Source organism: Dioscorea cayenensis, chromosome 7 (assembly GCF_009730915.1).
Source record: "Dioscorea cayenensis subsp. rotundata cultivar TDr96_F1 chromosome 7, TDr96_F1_v2_PseudoChromosome.rev07_lg8_w22 25.fasta, whole genome shotgun sequence".
Lineage (NCBI taxonomy): Eukaryota > Viridiplantae > Streptophyta > Magnoliopsida > Dioscoreales > Dioscoreaceae > Dioscorea > Dioscorea cayenensis.
In genome coordinates, this window is record NC_052477.1 from 20,326,207 (window position 1) to 20,344,458 (window position 18,252).

An 18,252-nucleotide genomic window follows, 5' to 3' on the forward strand; every position below is an offset into this window, starting at 1 on the left:
GCCCGGTTTGATGAAAATTGGAGTTTGCTGCAAGAAATCCTCCATGGGAAACTACCGCATTTGGATGATAGCAAGACCCTGAAAAGAATAGAGGAATTGATGGATGAGATAAAATGACAAACTTTGTTCTCTTAGTTAATGTGATTCCAAAGAACGAAAGACGACGAAATCATGAGAATTGAGCACCTGCTGCGAGAATGGTCTCCATTTGATTCCTATTATTGAAGAGATATCTCCATTTAGAGATCAGATACCATGCTGAGATTATGCATTTAGGCTGTTTGTGTGTGTGTGTGTGTGTGTGTGTGTGTGTGTGTGTGTGTGTGTGTATGAATGTGCATCTGCAAATCATATTTGTATAGATATATAAATAAACAATAACCTGTTGTTTGAGTGCAACATACATACCCAAATGTTAAACATGAAATGAGGCACCACAAAAGTAATGTTTTGAACATGACATTCAACGAGCAATTGTCACATTGGACAAGAGAAAATTTCATCATGTAATTGAGAATAAGATGAAAGACATCCAAGAAGTCTTTACCTTTCATATGAAAAAGCAATGTCTAGCTACACAAACAATAATAAATATATAACCAAATTAAACGTTGGACTAAGGTTTTTGGGAATAAAAAGCGTGAGACAAGCCTGGAATGAAATCAAGCCTGAAATCATTTATTAATCCCTGAAAATGGATAAGTCCATCAACATCTTTGTGTCTTTGGTCCCATCATAATCTTATGCTCTCATTCTTATTCTTTAGTATAGTTTTATAGTATTCCTCATATCTATTTAGTATTCATTATTTTTTTGTTTAGAATGTAGGTGAGAACAAAATCTTCTAAAATGGAGAGATTTTTTAAAGATTTCAAATAGTTATTTTTTTGAGATTTTTTAAAGGTCTTATTCAAATTCCATAAACTTCATCTTATTCATTCAATCATAAGCATTCAAGCAACTGGTTACTACACCCTTTTTTCCAAATTCATGCAAACCTTTAAAGAAACAATAAAAATAACACCTACTATCAACTGATCACAAATTCATTCATATACATAACATCATAACCAAACTATATACTTGTTACTTATTGCAGTTAAAATATGAGCTTAAAGGAATGATATTGATGGCGATGAGGCAAATGCCGGAGAGTGCGGTGGCATGTGCAGATTTAATACTCCTAGCTGAAGCCAACCCTAACTCCAAACATTCACATATGCTCCTTCTAGCTGTTGGAGAACTTGCAAGATCCTTTACTGCTTGCACTCCTTGGCAGCAGGTATGGGCGTTCTTGGTATAGATTTCCCTAATTCTATCCTGCTAGTTCTCAAGGGCTAAATTTGGCTACTGGATTTTGGTCTTTCTTAATTTCTAATGCTTGGTTGCTAGATTTCATGAAAATTGTATAGATTATAAGTAACATTCCTGAAGTTCAAACTACTTTTTCTCTACATATTCAATGCTTCAGATGATGAACTCTAGATATTATAAGTAACATGAATGTCATGGAAATGAAGAAGCACATGAAAGTGAATGCCACGAGCTCACAAAGACAGAAAAGAAAGAACATGAGAAGGTATCAGATTGCTATGGGGAATTACATAATAAGTCTCATGTTGTTCAGAATCTGTTGCAAAGGCAAATGAAGAATATCTAATCAGAATACTTTGTGTAGAGGAACGACATTCAGAGAAGCACAATCTGTGTGGTTGTAGAGAGAATGCAATCTAAGATGATACCTGTTGCCGAAGAGCACCTGTAATAGATCTGAAGGTACTAAGTAGTAACTACCTACACCTGAGTAGAAAAAATCATGGATTACTATATATTGTGCAAAAATCAGAAACAAGTGTGGGAGGAATGCCGGAAGGTCTTCAGTTGGAATAAGTAGAAGAAAGGTTGCTAGGTGTTGCAGCAGCTACAGGATAGAATATCAAAAAAGAAACAACTGTTGTAGAGGTGCAATGCAACACCACCTAGGGATTGTTATTGAGAAGGGAAAGCAACAGAAGAAAGGAAAGGAAACAACAAATACTGATAATAACCATCTTTGGATGCTTAGTCAGTAATGCATTTGAAGGAACTTAAGAATATCTGGAGTTCATCATCTGAAGCATAAAATCTGTATGGAAAAAGTAGTTTGAACTTCAGGGATGTTACTTATAATCTATGCAATTTAGCCCTTGAGAGATTACAATAGATCCTAAAATTGGCAATCTGTTTTATAAAGTCTAAAACTAATGTGCTTGCATGAACATGGGATAATGTAAAGGATTCACCATTGGGAAACTTAATATTTGGTTCATATCAATGAACCACTAATTGGCGGAATAGGTCTTTAGCAAAATTATTAACCGATTAGAGAGATAAATCCTACCAAATTGGGAGATTATACCTGTCATCACATACTCAAGTGCTGCATAAACATAAGTTCCCATCACCCTTGTTGATACATGGGTCTCATCACCCTAAGGGCCAGTTTTTTCAAGTCCAAAGTCAGAAGCTTAGCAGTATAATCCTGTGAAGATATAGAGAAAAAAGACAGGGTCATAAGGTATAGTTATGTCTCCAATTTACCAATAATGCAGAGGTAAGACACCAACATTGAGGAAAAGAAACAAAGGAATTAAAACAAGAATCCACTTAAAAGAGTCCAACAAGATATTGGAAGTCTTGAAGTCTCGGTAGATGGCAGGCCTTCCCCAAGTTCCATCATCTCTGAAATCCTCAAGCAAAATAATGCAGGGTACACATAAATTTACACCTTAGAAACACAAAATAAGCCCTTAGTTAGTTATTGGTTGTCCAAAGAATACTAATTACTGCAGTTTCTTTATGTTCATAGAAAGATAGCTGATTGTTAGCTTAAAGTTAGTGGAGATTCTAGTGGTTGGAGTATTACTATCAAGCTATTGAATTAAACCAAAGCTTAAAAAGAACAAAAGCATAATTGTTTTAATTATTAATTTCTTAATGAATTCCATTAATGAATCCTATAAAATAAGAACATAGCACTCTAATGATGCAGATGAATTCAAATAGGAGACAAACAATTCTGTTGATTAGAAATAATTATTTCTGCTGAAATATTGTATAGTTGCTTCCTTATATTTTTTTAAGTAATTTTATTTAATTGCATACAGATAATGGTGCCTACAATGAATCTCTATAGTTTTGAGTTAATAATAACTCTCATTTATTCGGTTGACATCAAATGTTCCGTAAAATGACATACTGTAAATTAGTATAAACCATGCTATTGGAAATAACCAAATCCAAACTTTATGAAAACAATACAACTCTCTTGAATAGAACAGTATTATTGTTTTTTGTAATAAAATGATTAAATTCACTCATAAGTATATCTACTAAAATAGTTAACCATAAACAAGAATTACTAGTGAGGATACTAGTGAGTTTGCATCAAAAACATTATGAATGTAATGAACTCCAAGCAAGTTACCTCCACTTTTTTTTTTGGGTAATCTGAAACAATGGCAAAGTAACATATTAGGATGAGAGTTTCACATAGATTCATATATAAAATAAGTTAACCACGTCAGATCCATAGGAAAAATATCACCTGGAACAATAATGCAAGAAAATTTTATATTACCTTGTGGCTGAAGAGCTAGTTAAGATTATAAAAGAACCATATTTTAGTAGTTTTCCATATGATGTCATCAAAGTTTGTGGTTGGGCATCAAAGCCTACCACTCGATCTTGATATAAAACCTTCAAATAAGTAAATATAAGAAAAATCTATTGGGTTACCCTAACAATGATAAGGATGAGGAGGAATGCAATACTATAAGAGTAAACATAATCTGATCATAAAAACTTAAATTATAACAAAAGCACACAAAATCAGTAAATCAACCTCATAAGAAACACTCCAGTTGATAACATTACAACCAAATGAAGCAATAAAAAAACTAAAAATACTCATCACACGTCCACCAAATGGTGTAGATTCATAGCTTAAGGAGAAGAAACAAGTAATGCCCTAGCTACTTCATTCTCTAAAGAAAATGAATGAAAACCATGAAAATAGAGAAAATTAGATAAACATGGGGAAATTAGTCATAAATTAGTATGGTATTGTGAAATCACAAAGAGAATTTCATTAAATAACCTTTGAGATCTAATGTATTATGAGAAATTTCAACTAATAAAACCAGTGAATCAAAGGATTTAAAATGGTGAGAAGTATGAGAAGAAGATAGAAAATCACGGGTTATCTCCATAAATTATTGCGGAATTCATTATAAAATCTCTATGGGATATACAAGAGGATATTAAGTGAAAAAAGGGAAGAGAGAGATAAAGAGTACCTGCCGAGGCCCATGGAGACGGATCCGGTAGCGACTTCTGCAAGTCCAATGATGAGAAAAAGGGAGGAAGGAACATGGGCACCAGAAAGTTTGGCGGCAAGGGCAAATGTGACTGTGAGGCCATCAGAGACACCCATGATGACGTCCCGCACCACATCGCCGGCGGTGAAGTGCTTCTCCTTGTGGCTAAGCAGCAAATTGGTCAAATCCGACGCCATTAGAGAGACAAAAGAAATGAAGAAGAAGAAAAGGAGAGAGAGAGAGAGAGAGAGAGAGTGAATGAATGAATGAATAGGTGAGCGTGTAGTTGAAGTCCTTTTATTTTGAGGGTTTTTGTTGTTAATATTTTATTGAGCCGGTTGTGTTAAACCGCTTCAAAAAGAGAGGAAATTTTTTTCCTCTTTCTCCTATAGATCCGGTTATTTATAAACCACTCTATAAACCTGCCTTTAAAGACATAAAATGGTGTAGTGATTATATAATACAGGCTTTAATGAATAGTAGGTTTATAGATTGGTGAAGTCTTTGCTGGCTCAAGTCTCAAATGCAACAATCCCAAGCTGGCATTCTTTTTGTGGTGTATATGGAATAATAGGAAGAATCTTCTCTAGGCTAGGAAGAGGACCACAACTTTAAGGATCATTCAACTTGGTTTACAGCTATTAGAGCAGTGTCAAGCATCACAAGTTCATCCTCAACTTTAATTTCACCTCATGCTAATAGTGCTCTTCCTCGTTGGTCCAAATCTTCTCTTGGGCGACTCAAGTGCGAAGTTGATGCAGCTCTAAATTAATCCATGTCATGGAAGCTATCAGGGAATGGTCCACACGGCTCTCTCCCAGTCACGTCTAACATAAATACAACGGAAGGCCTCGCATTAGGGAGGCTTTATTTTAATTGTTATATAATGGAGATGACTATTTGGATATATGGACTCTTTGCATGGCGATCTCCTTGGCAGGCGTGGAGGAAACTCTGTTCGTTCTCGAGGAGGAAAGAGATATGGAACTCATAGAAGGCATTCATAGCCGCACCACAGACCTTCCGATACCGACCAGAGGAGGGGTCAGGAATGTCCCCCGGTGAGTGATGGTTTCGTTAGGGAGGGAACTTCGTTTTCGCAGGCGGCGAGCCCCCCTAAGTTGCACTTCGTTGAATCTGAGGACCATTCAGCTAGGGAGAAGGAGGTGAGTAGGGAAACCTCACAGTCCGAGGACTGGGAACAGGTGGTTCGTAAGAAAAACAATCACAGTCCGGGCTCAATTTTTTCTCGTTCTCTCTCCAGTCAAACGGGAATCAAACGACCCAGATCCTCGCCTTCTTACGGGCACTGTCTTTGGTCCTCCCACAAGACCTCTGAGTGTAAACACCTCTTAACTTGCAAGAGATGTGGTGGCGCTGGACATTTGGCAATCAACTGCAGGGTGGAGTTTCCTTCTCCACTGTGAGGTAGGCGTGCTGGACCAAAGGCGAGAGAAAGAGACCCAGTGGAGATTCGGAAAGAGAACCCGCCGGCTGTGGATCGCAACCACCCATTTCACACCTTTGTCTGCGTCTCCTCAACTTAGGAGACTGCTAAATTATGGAAGGAGCTCTCCAAGGTGGTAGTTCTTGACATCGTCTCCAGCCAAGAGATTTTGTTGGAGTTTTTACCGGGAGCGTTGAACACGGCAAGAGTGGAAGCCGTCTATGAGTTCTGGGGTAATTCTTACCTGGCTTCTCTCAACAGTGAAGAGGAAGCTATCAAAGCTAGCAAAGTGGGAGAAATTAGCTTACCTTCGAGAATGGGACCATGTGTGTTCTCCATGACTCCATGGACGGCGAACATCGGTGCAGTTGGTGCAGCTCCAGGAAAAGGACAAGTCCTCCTCCTTTGGAACCTTCCCTTGCATGCATGGACTTGGACGGTGTTAGTGGAGCTGTTGCGGCCGTTAGGGGAGCTGGTCGCTATCCCACAGCCGAGTAAACCACACAAGTCTTTCCTCTCCGTATTGGTGCGTTGCCGGCCGCGCGTTGTACTACCACATGAAGTGGCCTTCAGGTTTGGAATGAGGAAGTTCATCATCCTCATTACAGACAATAAGCTACCATTCCCCTCCTTTCGAAAAGACCTTGAGAAATTTGTCTATCCTGCGACGAGTCCAACGAGGGAGAGTTCGCATGTAGCAGTCGAGTAGCAGCGGAGAACCAGTGCCTCTTCATTTGAATCGAAAGGGAAGAAGGTGATGGAAGAGAGGGCCGGTCCACCGACAGTATCGAAGTTGAAGGAGAGGAATTCGAGTGATTTGCGTGGACTTCCTGACGGCGGTGGAGAGGCATTCTGGCATCCCCGAATTCAACCACTTGGAGCCCCACCAGTGAGTGACACTCCCAGGGCCACCTCGACTTCTCCGATGATTCACAGACCCGTTCGATGAGCGCCCCTCCCGGGGTAGCTATATTAACTCAGACCCGACCGGTGAGCTTGGCTCCCGGGGTCCCAACGCTCTCCCCTGAGATACGGGATGACATGATGGCCGACGCTTGTGAGAGGGTACCACCTTGTACTGCTGGTCGGCCCTCGTGAAACTAGTCCAGCGTTGATACGCTTTTGTCCAGCGGTCATAAGACGGCGAACACGCAAACTCAGCTCTCTGGAAACTCGGCAAACAAGGACAATGCTGTCACAACGTCAATGGCCAATGATGTCAGGATGCACGGTGACATGCAGAACATGTTGACGAAGACAATGTTGCCCATTGGCGCGACTGCTGAGGTTGTCAGATCGTAGGGCCCCACTATGACATCCGAACTAATGGAGAACAAAATGGGTCTTTCAGGGGATAATCCAAATGAATTTGGACCCAGCTTGATTAAACACGATGGGCCTTCAATCGACCCACCTAATGTATCAACAGGGGACCATGTTGGGCCTAATTCTGGTCCCAATGATGCTAAATCAGAACTTGGAAGGCCAGAAATCACTCAACAATCACATGGAGACACAAGATTGGCCAAAGATATTTTTTGTAACCCCTCAATGCCACCTCCCAATTATCACCTCCCGCCTAATTTCAAATCGGTCTTCATGCACGGTGTTTGGATCTTGGTTCCCGGTCAGTTTTTGAATGACATCTTGTCTTCATTATCACGGGATGAAACCAGGTTGCAAAATAACCAGTTGAAAATTTGGAGTGGAGAAAATCACATTGAGACCTTGTCCCCGAATAATGAGTATCATGATTTGGAAGATACAGGTCGTGATATGGATAGCTCAGACAGTCGTGCATCTGAGGACTCAGAATCAGACTTCGAAGAGAAGATTAAACAGCTACTCCACACAGGGCAAGTTGATGATCCTACGCAAGGAACCAGACTAAGTGAACGACAAAAGAAACCTTCCTCCCAGTGGACAGAGGAGGCAGGTTTCGTCTCACAGCCACCCAAATCAGTTAAGAAGAAAGGAACTACTACTTCTACCCCGGAAGAAGCCCTTGATCCGAAAAAGGCAAAATTGGAGGAGCCTTTGGCGAAGGTCAAGCGTAGCCTTGAGTTTCTCTCCTCTGCGGACCCGATTCCAAGTGTCTCCCCTGAGGGCCTACCGAACACTGGTGCGGTTTAGCTTTTGTTAGTCGGAGTTTTCCCTAGAGGGCTCCTCCTCTAGGGCTTTCTGTTGGTATGTCTTTTGTTTTTTTGTGATCACCCCTGGTGGTTCTTTGTATCTTTGTGTCTCCTCTTCTCTCTCTACCCTGTGGGGGTAGCGTGTTTGTGTTTCTCTTTTGCTTCTGCTGGTTTGTACTTCTGTTTTCTTTTAATGCACGTAGTTTATCCACTTTTTCACTATTTGATATGAAAAGATTCACAATTGTTAATCTTGGGTTTGACTTATAAATAGTGGAGCCTTCTTGGCCATTGTGATGAGAGACTTTTTGGTTTTTAAATTCGATTTGTAAAGAGTTCTGCAAATCAAGTAGCCATGCATTAACTAAGGCGATTTATTCTAGTACAAAAAGTGAGAAGTGGTTTTTGATCCTCCTTTCTTTCTATTAAATGTTCTGCAGGGTAATTTGACTAGAATAAAATTCTTATCATTTGAAAACAACAACACTAACAACAACAATAATAATAATAATAACAATAATAATAATAATAATAATAATAATAACAATAATAATAATAATAATAATAAACTTTATAGTAATTAAATATTTAGGCACTCACCCAGAGGGTGTCTTGCACTTGGGAGGGTCACATCAGAATATAGTGAGATTTGTAAATCACCTTATAATATAAAATGCTATTTGAGCCGAACTCGCAGGCCGAATTCACTGGCCGAATGACGTGGTTGCCGATGTGGCAACCACGTCATCAATTTTCTCTCTCCTCTGTTTTAAAAAAAACCCCAAATTGAAGCTCTATGTTGAAACGAACTCCTCCTCATCTTGCTGTCGTTCCTCATCTCCTCTCTGTACCGAAGCCAAACTGAAGCCCTATTTTGGACCGAACTCCTCCTCATCTTGCTCGCTGCTCTCATCTCCTCTCTGTACCAAAGCCAAACTGAAGCCCTATTTTGGACCGAACTCCCCCTCATCTCATCTCTCAGTCGCCATTCCTCATCTCTTCTCAGATCGGCCGCTGCTCCTCCTCAGTCGCTCATTCCTCATCTCAAGCAGCTGCTCCTCATCGAAGCTCCTCATCTCCTCTCCAAGCGGCCTCCTCTCCAGCATCGCCGCTGCTCCTCATCTCCTCTCTGTATCAAATCTGCCATTCCTCATATTGAAGTCACCGCTCCTCATCAAAGCTCCTCCTCATCTCCTCTATGAAGCTGCTACTCCTCATCTCATCTCCAAACTGAAGCCGCTCCCCCCTTCTCGGACAGAACTCCTTCTTTTTCTTCGTCAACTGTGATGCATCTGCGAAGCCGTTCCTCATCTCTCCACCGTTCTTGACATCAATCAATTGAGGTATTATTTCATCTTTCTTAGTGTAGATAATAACCATGTCATTCGGTGAAAAAATATTTTTTTGCCTAATCTTGTCTCTAAGAATATCTTCGTTAGCTTTATAGAGATAAGTTTCAAATTTAGTTTGTGATGGTGAAGATTTTATTTGATTATATTTTGTTTATTTTGTATCCGAAGCATGAAAATTTGTTATGAATATTTGCTACATAGAGAATTTGTTTTTTTCATTGATAATATTTGATTTAGTGTTGGATTTAATATATTTACTGTTTGCTTTCTATTTGTTATAAATTGGTGTTTGTTATGGAAAAAAATCATATAATTAAATTTTATTTGAGAAATGTTGTTATGAATGTCTATCCTTGTTAAAAACAAAGCCTCTGTCATTAACTAATTTCTGTTTTTTTTATTAGTAAATTACACATTTTATCATGAAAATCTACCCACTCTAAAAGATTCTTAAGCTGAAAAGTTTATAATAAAGTTTACTTTCCATTAAGAAAATTTTAATTTCAATATCTTTCTTGTTTTATAATTACTCAGTTTTTAATATTCTTATGATGTAGTTGTTACTTGTTTATTATAGATACAAATCAAGAACATTATGGCAGAATTGGAACTTGAGTCTTCTGAACAAATGAAGATTGTGAAAGAAGTTGAATCTTCTAATACAGAAATATTGAACAAAGAGAAAGAGAAATTGGTAGAGTTAGAGAACCCAAAGGCAGGCATGATGTTTAATTCTGAAAAAGAAGTTTACAATTTCTATGTTGAATATGCTCGAAAAGAAGGTTTTGGTATTGCTAAAAAAAGTAGAAGATGTGAAGATGACGGAAAATTAAAATATTACGCACTCGCTTGTTTGAGAGGTGGTAAAAGAATATCTACTGCAAAAAGTACTTTCAATCCAAGGTTATCTACGAAAACAAATTGTGATGCCAAGATTAATATTATCGTTGGTAATGATGGATGTTTTACTATATCTAATGTCAATTTGAAGCATAATCATGCACTTAGTCCACATAAAGCTCGTTTCCAAAGGTGTAACAAAAAATTGGATGTATACGTCAAAAGAAGGCTTGAACTAAATGACCAAGCGGGTATAGGCTTAAGTAAGAATTTTCATTCATTAGCCGTTGAAAGTGGTGGGTATGAAAATTTATCTTATACTGAAAAAGATTGTCGGAATTATATTGCAAAAGCAAGGCAATTTAGGCTTGGAGTTGGAGATGCAGAGGCACTTGGGAATTATTTCTCACGTATGCAACATAGAAATTCTAATTTTTACCATTTGATTGATATGGATGAAGAAGGCCGTCTACGAAATATATTTTGGGCAGACGCAAGGTCTATAGCATAAAAGGAGTTTTTTGTGCTGGAATGTCTACCACTCAAAGAAGTGAAAGCATAAATGCTTTCTTTGATGGTTATGTTGGTCCAACAACATCCTTGAAGCAATTTGTGGAGCAATATGATAATGCATTAAAAAAGTAAGATTGAGAAGGAGAACAAAGCTGATTTTGCTACTTTCAAGTCAAGCTTTCCAATGCTAACTGATTGTCACTTTGAGAAGCAACTACAAGAAGCCTATACAAATGAAATTTTGAAGCTATTCCAGGATGAGTTGAGAGGAATGTTATATTGCAATCTTACATTTATCAGATCAGAAGGGGCAACAAGTATATTTCAGGTGACAGATATTTTAAAAGGGAAAGATGATAGAGTTAGACGGCAAGTGGGTTTTAATGTTTATCAAAATGAGCTTGAAAGTGATATTAGATGCACATGTCGTTTATTTGAGTTCTGTGGAATTTTTTGTAGACATATATGCAAAGTTTTAATTGAGAGGAATGTGAAAGAGATTCCATCTCAATATATTTTACCCCGTTGGAGAAAAGATATTAAACGCCGGCATACTTATGTGAAGAATTGTTATGAAGATATACAAACTAATGAGCAAAAAGTGCGTTACAACAGATTATGCTCTCGCTTTTCTAAGGCTGCTAAAATTGGAGTAGAATCTGTTGAAAAATATGACTTTTTAATGAGGTGTGTAGATGAGGCAATGGACAAGCTCATGGAACCATCAAATTTTTGTGAGAAACAGTTGTTGGAAAAGGATCATGACCATTGCCAAGCAACATCCTCAAGATTTCTAACTCCTTTAAAAGTGTGTAGTAAAGGCCGGCCACCGTCAAAGAGAAAGAAATCAAAAGTTGAAGAAATGATCATTAGAAATAAAAAAAGGTACTTAGTTTTTACATAATTCTTCTTAGTGTTTTCATTTTTTTTTTTACTAAATTTAATATTTTCTTTAGAAAACTCAAGCACAAGGAAATGTACAAATGCAAAATGGAGCACAAGTTGAACTTTGTACTCAAGAAAGTGTGTTAATGTTTGATTCTTCTATATTTATATTTGTTTAGCATTGTATAATATTGTTTTAATGAATTGGATAACAACTTGTTCTGTTAGGTGAACTCCAAATGCTATTCAGACGTGTTCAATGTAGATATTTCTAACTTCACTTGGCATGTTGGCATTGATTCGTCATCACAGGTACTTTAAAAATATAGAGTAACTCTATTTTCTAGTGTATGGTGTGACACCCTGGTGATTACTGAGGGTAAACCATCAAATGAAATTGGAACATCTACTTCATTTGATGAAGAATCAAATTTAGCTTCATGGGCCAATGCCAATTCTAATTCAGGTGTTTAAAAAATCCTTTTCACATGTTGTCACTATCCTTCTACATACAATACTTTCTTTATATTGAGAGCTTTTTCTTTTTAAATGCAATTAGTTATCAAATGTTCTTTTATATTTCATGTTGGGTATATATGCTAATAATTATAGTTCAACTCTTACCAGGGAATATATGAGAGAAAGCTGTTATTGGAGTTATTATGTGATTCTCATCATAATTCAGGATGGTGTCCTGCCAATTGGTGAGCTTTTAAAGCTTTGATGCTGTTTTTGTGTCAGTCTTTTATTGCAGTAGTTGTACATTATACTGTTATTCTGTATTTCATACAGCTTTTTGCATCCAATTTTTATAAGCAAGACGGGCATCAATTATAACACTTTTTTTTTATGAGTTTTTGTTATCACTCACTTTCATATTTTTCTGCAGATGGAGTACCTATGGTGCAGCTGCAGAAGCTGCGGGTGAAGTGAATGCACTTCTAGATCTCTTTGTTCTGTTCATAATTTAGGATTTATACTTTGTTGTAGTCTGGTTTTGTTTTATGCTCAACTAATGTTATTAGTCCTTGGCTGTTGTAATTGTTCTCTTTCTTGTATTTAGTCTGTTCACCTGGCTGCTGTTGTTATTAGTCCTTGGCTGCTGTAATTGGCTCCTTTGTTTTGTTCACCTGGCTAAATGAATGTTTTCACATGGCTGAATGAATGTGTGTATTTAATCTGCTCAGCATTTATTCACTAAAATCCATGTTGGATTATTGGATTATTGGAAAGTTTCCATTTTGTTCAGCATTTGTGTGTAGAAATGAGTTCTTGTTTGGGCAGGGCTAGTTATCATTCAATTCAGAGAGAAATGTTGATGCATTTATATGGTTGTTTAAGTCTTGGTTAGCATGTATGTCAGGAAATCATCCAAGTGTTATCATCACTGACCAATCTCAGGCCATACGAGGAGCAGTTGCTGCAGTGTTTCCAGGAGTTCGTCATCACATGTGTCTCAGGGCATATAATGAGAGAAATGCAGGATAATTTGGGAGAACTTTCTGAATACAAAGCAGTCAAAGGATTGCTCAAGAGAGCTATATTGAGAATTGAAGAATTTAAGGAAGATTGGCGAAATATGATTGAAAAACATGGGCTTCAAGACAATGTCCGCTCGAATCCTTGTATGAAAGTAGGCATTCCAAGGCTCAGCTTTTTGTGAAAGAAACATTTTCTGCAGGGTTGTCATGTATTCAACACAAAGAGAATCTGGTTTCGTATTTTGATGGATATATACACCCAAAGAGCACATTGACGCAATTTCTTTTAAAGTATGAGGCGGCAGTACAAAATAACTGTGAGAAGGAAGGCCAAGCTGATAGTGATTCATTCCACAAGAGCCTACAGTTGATTGCTAAGCTTTATATGGAAGAGCAAATTGGCAAGGTTTAACCGGAAAATGTCACTGCATAAGAATGATTCCAAAATACACATAAAAAAAACTCACCCACAGATCACGCCATTGTGAATTTGGCCATCTCAGAGGATCATAATCACTAATACCCATAATTGTGGCCATATATCTTAAGAACAAAGAGCGAAACTTTACATTTGTTCGTAGTGATTCAATGTAATAACATAAACATAATAAAAGGGCAAACATTCTCCAGAGATCTGTTCTTAAATTTTCCTGAAAATTTCAGGATTAAAGTGGTGATTATGCTTGACAAGTACATGTTGTTCCTTTGATAAATATTGATAATTAAAAGTTAAACTCAAAGGCTCTCATAATGATACCAACCTGTGTTTACTGGATTCCAACAAAGGTATTAAAGAGAAGAGAGACCGATGAACCATGGATTATAATAAACAGTGAAAGAGCTTCGACTAGATGCAGCATGATTTATGCGACAAGGACACCCATATGCATACTATCGGCGAAAGCATAGAAGATGGCACTCGCCGCCGCCGTGGAATGGCGTCCATGGGTTCTCTCACCGCAACCTCTTCGCCCATCTCTCTTCTTCTTCGGGTTTGGAGACAAGATGAGGAACGACGCTCAAAGAGCGAGATGAGGAGTCGTTCTGTCCAAGAAGGTCGCCGGCGAGGGGAGTGGCGTCCATGGGTTCTCTCACCGCAACCTCTTCGCACATCTCTCTTCTTCTTCGGTACGGCGGCTTCAAAGACGAGATGAGGAGGAGTTCATTTAAACATAGGGCTTCAATTTGGGGTTTTTTTTAAAAAAACAGAGGAGAAAGAAAATTGATGACGTGGTTGCCACATCGGCAACCACGTCATTCAGCCTGCGAATTCGGCCTGCGAGTTCGGCTCAAATAGCATTTCTCAATTATATTATTTATAATACAAAGAAAACTTATTATTTTAAGGTCATTACGAAAATATTATTTACATTTATCCACTCTAATAAAAAAAATATTATTTACACTCCATAATTACCAAAATTTTGATAATTGATATTAAATCAATTTTAATTATATCCTAAATATTTAAAGAATATTGCGACGACATGTGAAATGTCAAGTATATATTTTTCTATCAAATATAGTCGAATCCAGGATATTTTAATAGTTGGAATTGAGTTTCAAAGTGATGTCCCTTTTGTCATTAATTGGATCCTTGATAAAAGTGTAGAATTGTGTGCTCTAGTATTTATTCTTTTATAAAAAACAGGTTTTTAAAATGGAAGAAAAAACTCCTTGAGGAGAAGAAATCACCTCCATATAATGAAAAGTTTCACAAGATAAATATTTTAATGTGGAAACATATCTCTCCTTAGGGCTTCGGGTGAGGATAAATCAAATTAATCACATGAGCTGATAATGATGGTGAGGAAGAAGAGAAAATTGGAGAATGAACTGAATTTAAGAAGAGAAGTATTTTTAAAAACTATGATTAGGTCCATGCATATGGGAGATTAAAAAAAATTATTAGTTTTTGAGAATTAGAAAAAAGCACAAAAAAGAGTATTAATAAAAAATATATTTATTTTTGTTCCAAACAACAGTAATATAAATTAAAATACAGTATTTTTATTTATATTATAATTAAATTTATATGTAATTTAAATTACAGACAACTAAATACCCCTTAACTTAAAAAATAATAATTTGAATTAACTAAAACCACAATTAAGAAAAAACTAAATGGTCACCAGCACATAAGACGTAATAAAACGTACTACTAATTTTCCTCTAGGGAAATCTGGACAAAATGCAGATATATATATCTTGGTCACCAGCATCTTCAATGATGCCACATGTGTCTCTTTCAATAAAGTCAACCATTATTTGTCCACTTTTGGGAGCAAGTACAAACTAACCAGAAGCCACTTCCATTAACAAGAACTGCAAAATCATCTACTAGACATGGATTTAACAACATGTCACCTGGTAAATCTCACCAACACATTCATAACAACTCTACCCTTTCTCCTTCTACTTCTGCTCGTCTCCTTCCTCTTTCTCCACTCTCGCCAGCGATCCACTTCCAACTACTGCCCAGCTACCTTTCCAATCATCGGCAACCTGATCGGCTTCATCTCCAACCGCCAACGCTTCCTTGACTGGGCCACAGACTTACTCTCCTCCTCCCCAACCCACACCATCCAAATCTCCAGCCCTCTCGGCCTCAACCACGGCATCTGCAAAGCCAACCCCACCGTCGTCAACCATCTCCTCCGCACCAACTTCTCCAACTACATCAAAGGCCAGCGCTTCAACTCCGTCCTCTCAGATCTCCTCAGCCATGGCATCTTCGTCGCCGACGATGCTCTCTGGGCTTTTCAACGCAAGATCTCTAGTCACGAGTTCACCACTCGCTCATTAAAAACCTTCATCTCTGACTCAGTCCAGTTCGAGATACACAACCGTCTCCTTCCCAGGTTGGCCACCGCCGCTGATTCCGGCAAACCTCTCGACCTCCAAGACATTCTCCGCCGCTTCGCTTTTGACAACATCTGCCGCGTTGCTTTCGGCACCGACCCGGGCGCACTGCGTACCGATGAGCAACAACAAGAAGAACAGGAACCTTTTTTTTCAGCATTCGATGAGGCAGTAGAGATCTCCGCCAAGCGGTTCTTCCATCCCGTGCCATGGATTTGGAAAGCCAAGAAGAGTTTGAACGTTGGAACGGAACAGAGACTCCACAGCGCGATCAGAGTGATAGATGAGTATGCTATGAAGATCATAGCCGGAAGACAAGCAGAAGTAAATGATGAGAAGCAAGACTTGCTCTCGAGATTCATGGTGGCGCTCAAAGATACTGAACAGAAAGAGAAGAAAAAATTCTTGAGAGACATAGTCATAAGCTTCATCCTCGCAGGCAAAGACACCACTTCCTCAGCGCTGACTTGGTTCTTCTGGTTGCTCTCCATTAACCTGCATTGTGAGAAAAGGATCCTCGCTGAACTTGGAGGTGGTGAATTAGAGTATGATGATCTCAAAGTGATGCATTACCTTCATGCGTCAATATCGGAAACATTGAGGCTGTACCCGCCGGTGCCAATAGACTCAAGGTTGACGGTGAAGGATGATGTGTTGCCAGATGGAACGGAAGTGCGTGCGGGTTGGTTTGCGGATTACTCTGCTTATGCGATGGGGAGGATGGAGAGAGTGTGGGGAAGGGACTGTGGGGAGTTTGTGCCTGAGAGGTGGTTGAATGAGAAGGGGGAGTTTGTGGGGGTGGAAACTGAAGTTCCCGGCATTTCATGCGGGGCCAAGGACATGTCTTGGGAGAGAGATGGCGTATGTGCAGATGAAGCCAGTGGTGGCGTCGGTGATGAGGGAGTTTGAGGTGGAGCCGGTGGGTGATGGAAAGAAAGGGGCGCCGGAGGTTGAGTTCTCGCTCACGCTTAGGATGAAAGGGGGGTTTCCTGTGCGGGTTAAGAGAAGGGTGAGTGGGTAAATGTTTCGTTAAGGAGGCAATTTTATAAAGTGTGTCGGGACAGGTGTTGTGTGTTTTCGGTTATTTGTGGACGTATGTATGGAGTGAGATTTGCGACAATTCCTGATTTTGTTGGTGATTATATTATGAGTGTATTGGGAGAATATATATATTGTTGTAATGTACTAAAGTTTGGTGTGCGTGTGTGTGTTTTTTTTATGTATGGTTGAAATATATAAATAATTGTTTGTTGGTTAATATATAATGTGAGTTTTATACAATTCGAGTCTGCGAGATGAATAGACATTAAAGAGTTTGGTGATATTTTTCCTCTATTAATTTTGGGTAAAAAATAGCTTAAGCACAATGTATGATTTGGAACATGGACATGTGAGATGGTCTTGATCCATAAATTCAAGTATTCGACCATCTAAAGAAATAGATATTATTGAATCACTTGAGACTGCAATGTAAGTGTGAGCCCCACCCCTTAATTAAATCTTAGCCATCGATATTATTTTTAATTCTAGTCATTGATATTATTTTTTTAATCTTAGTCGTTGATTGTGTTTCATTTTCAAAACCCTAAACATCCCTTCGTCTCCTTCCGATTTAGATTGCCGTTAGGAAAAGAGAGAGACATAGTATCATCTTTCTTTCCCTGTTTGCGAGTGGTGTTGGCCACGAGGATGGGAGAAGGGTCTCGCCATCCATGGTTGATTTAGTATTATTGTTGAGGTAAGCTTCCTCTTCCTCGGGTCTTTGACCAAAATGTAGAATTGTTATTGTTGGTTTCTAGATCTTGATGACGGATATTAGTGATGGATGGGTTAGGTTAGCTTCTTGTTTGAGGAGTTTGGGATTAATTTGATATGTTTCAAATTTTGTTTTTGATAATAGTAGAAACCCCTCCTCAATTTTAGGGGGTCTTATAAAGGTAGAATTTGGAAGAGAGTAAAATAAGAAACTTGTTGGGTTTGACGTTGGCTAAGCTGAATTATAAGTTTGCAGAAATAATTGGAGAATCAAATGAATGCTTTAATTTGAGTAGTACTCCAAATAATGTGAACTTCGGATATGTCATAGTCTTAGGTGTCTACTTTTCTCATAATCTTGAAATTTGTGATTTGGAATAGTATATATAAAGTTATGAGGGGGTTTAGTGCTCAATGGTCGCGATGGAATTGTTCATTTGCCTTTTAAAGTGGATAATTGCTATTATACCCTCGCAAGAATCAATATTTGGGAATCTAGATTAATAGCTTGAACTTTTTGCATCTCTACCCTTCTAAAGAATCTCATTTTGTAATACTATTGCTTATTAGCCTCTTAAGTTTTGTAGCATCATCAGATATTGTTTTGAAAATAATAGAATCTCTTCC

The 18,252-nt window shown here is 38.3% G+C and overlaps 1 pseudogene; it reads left to right on the forward strand.

The window, feature by feature from the left end:
• Positions 1 to 15,354: 15,354 nt before the first annotated feature.
• Positions 15,355 to 16,980, forward strand: LOC120265136 (annotated as a pseudogene).
• The last annotated feature ends 1,272 nt before the right edge of the window (positions 16,981 to 18,252 follow it).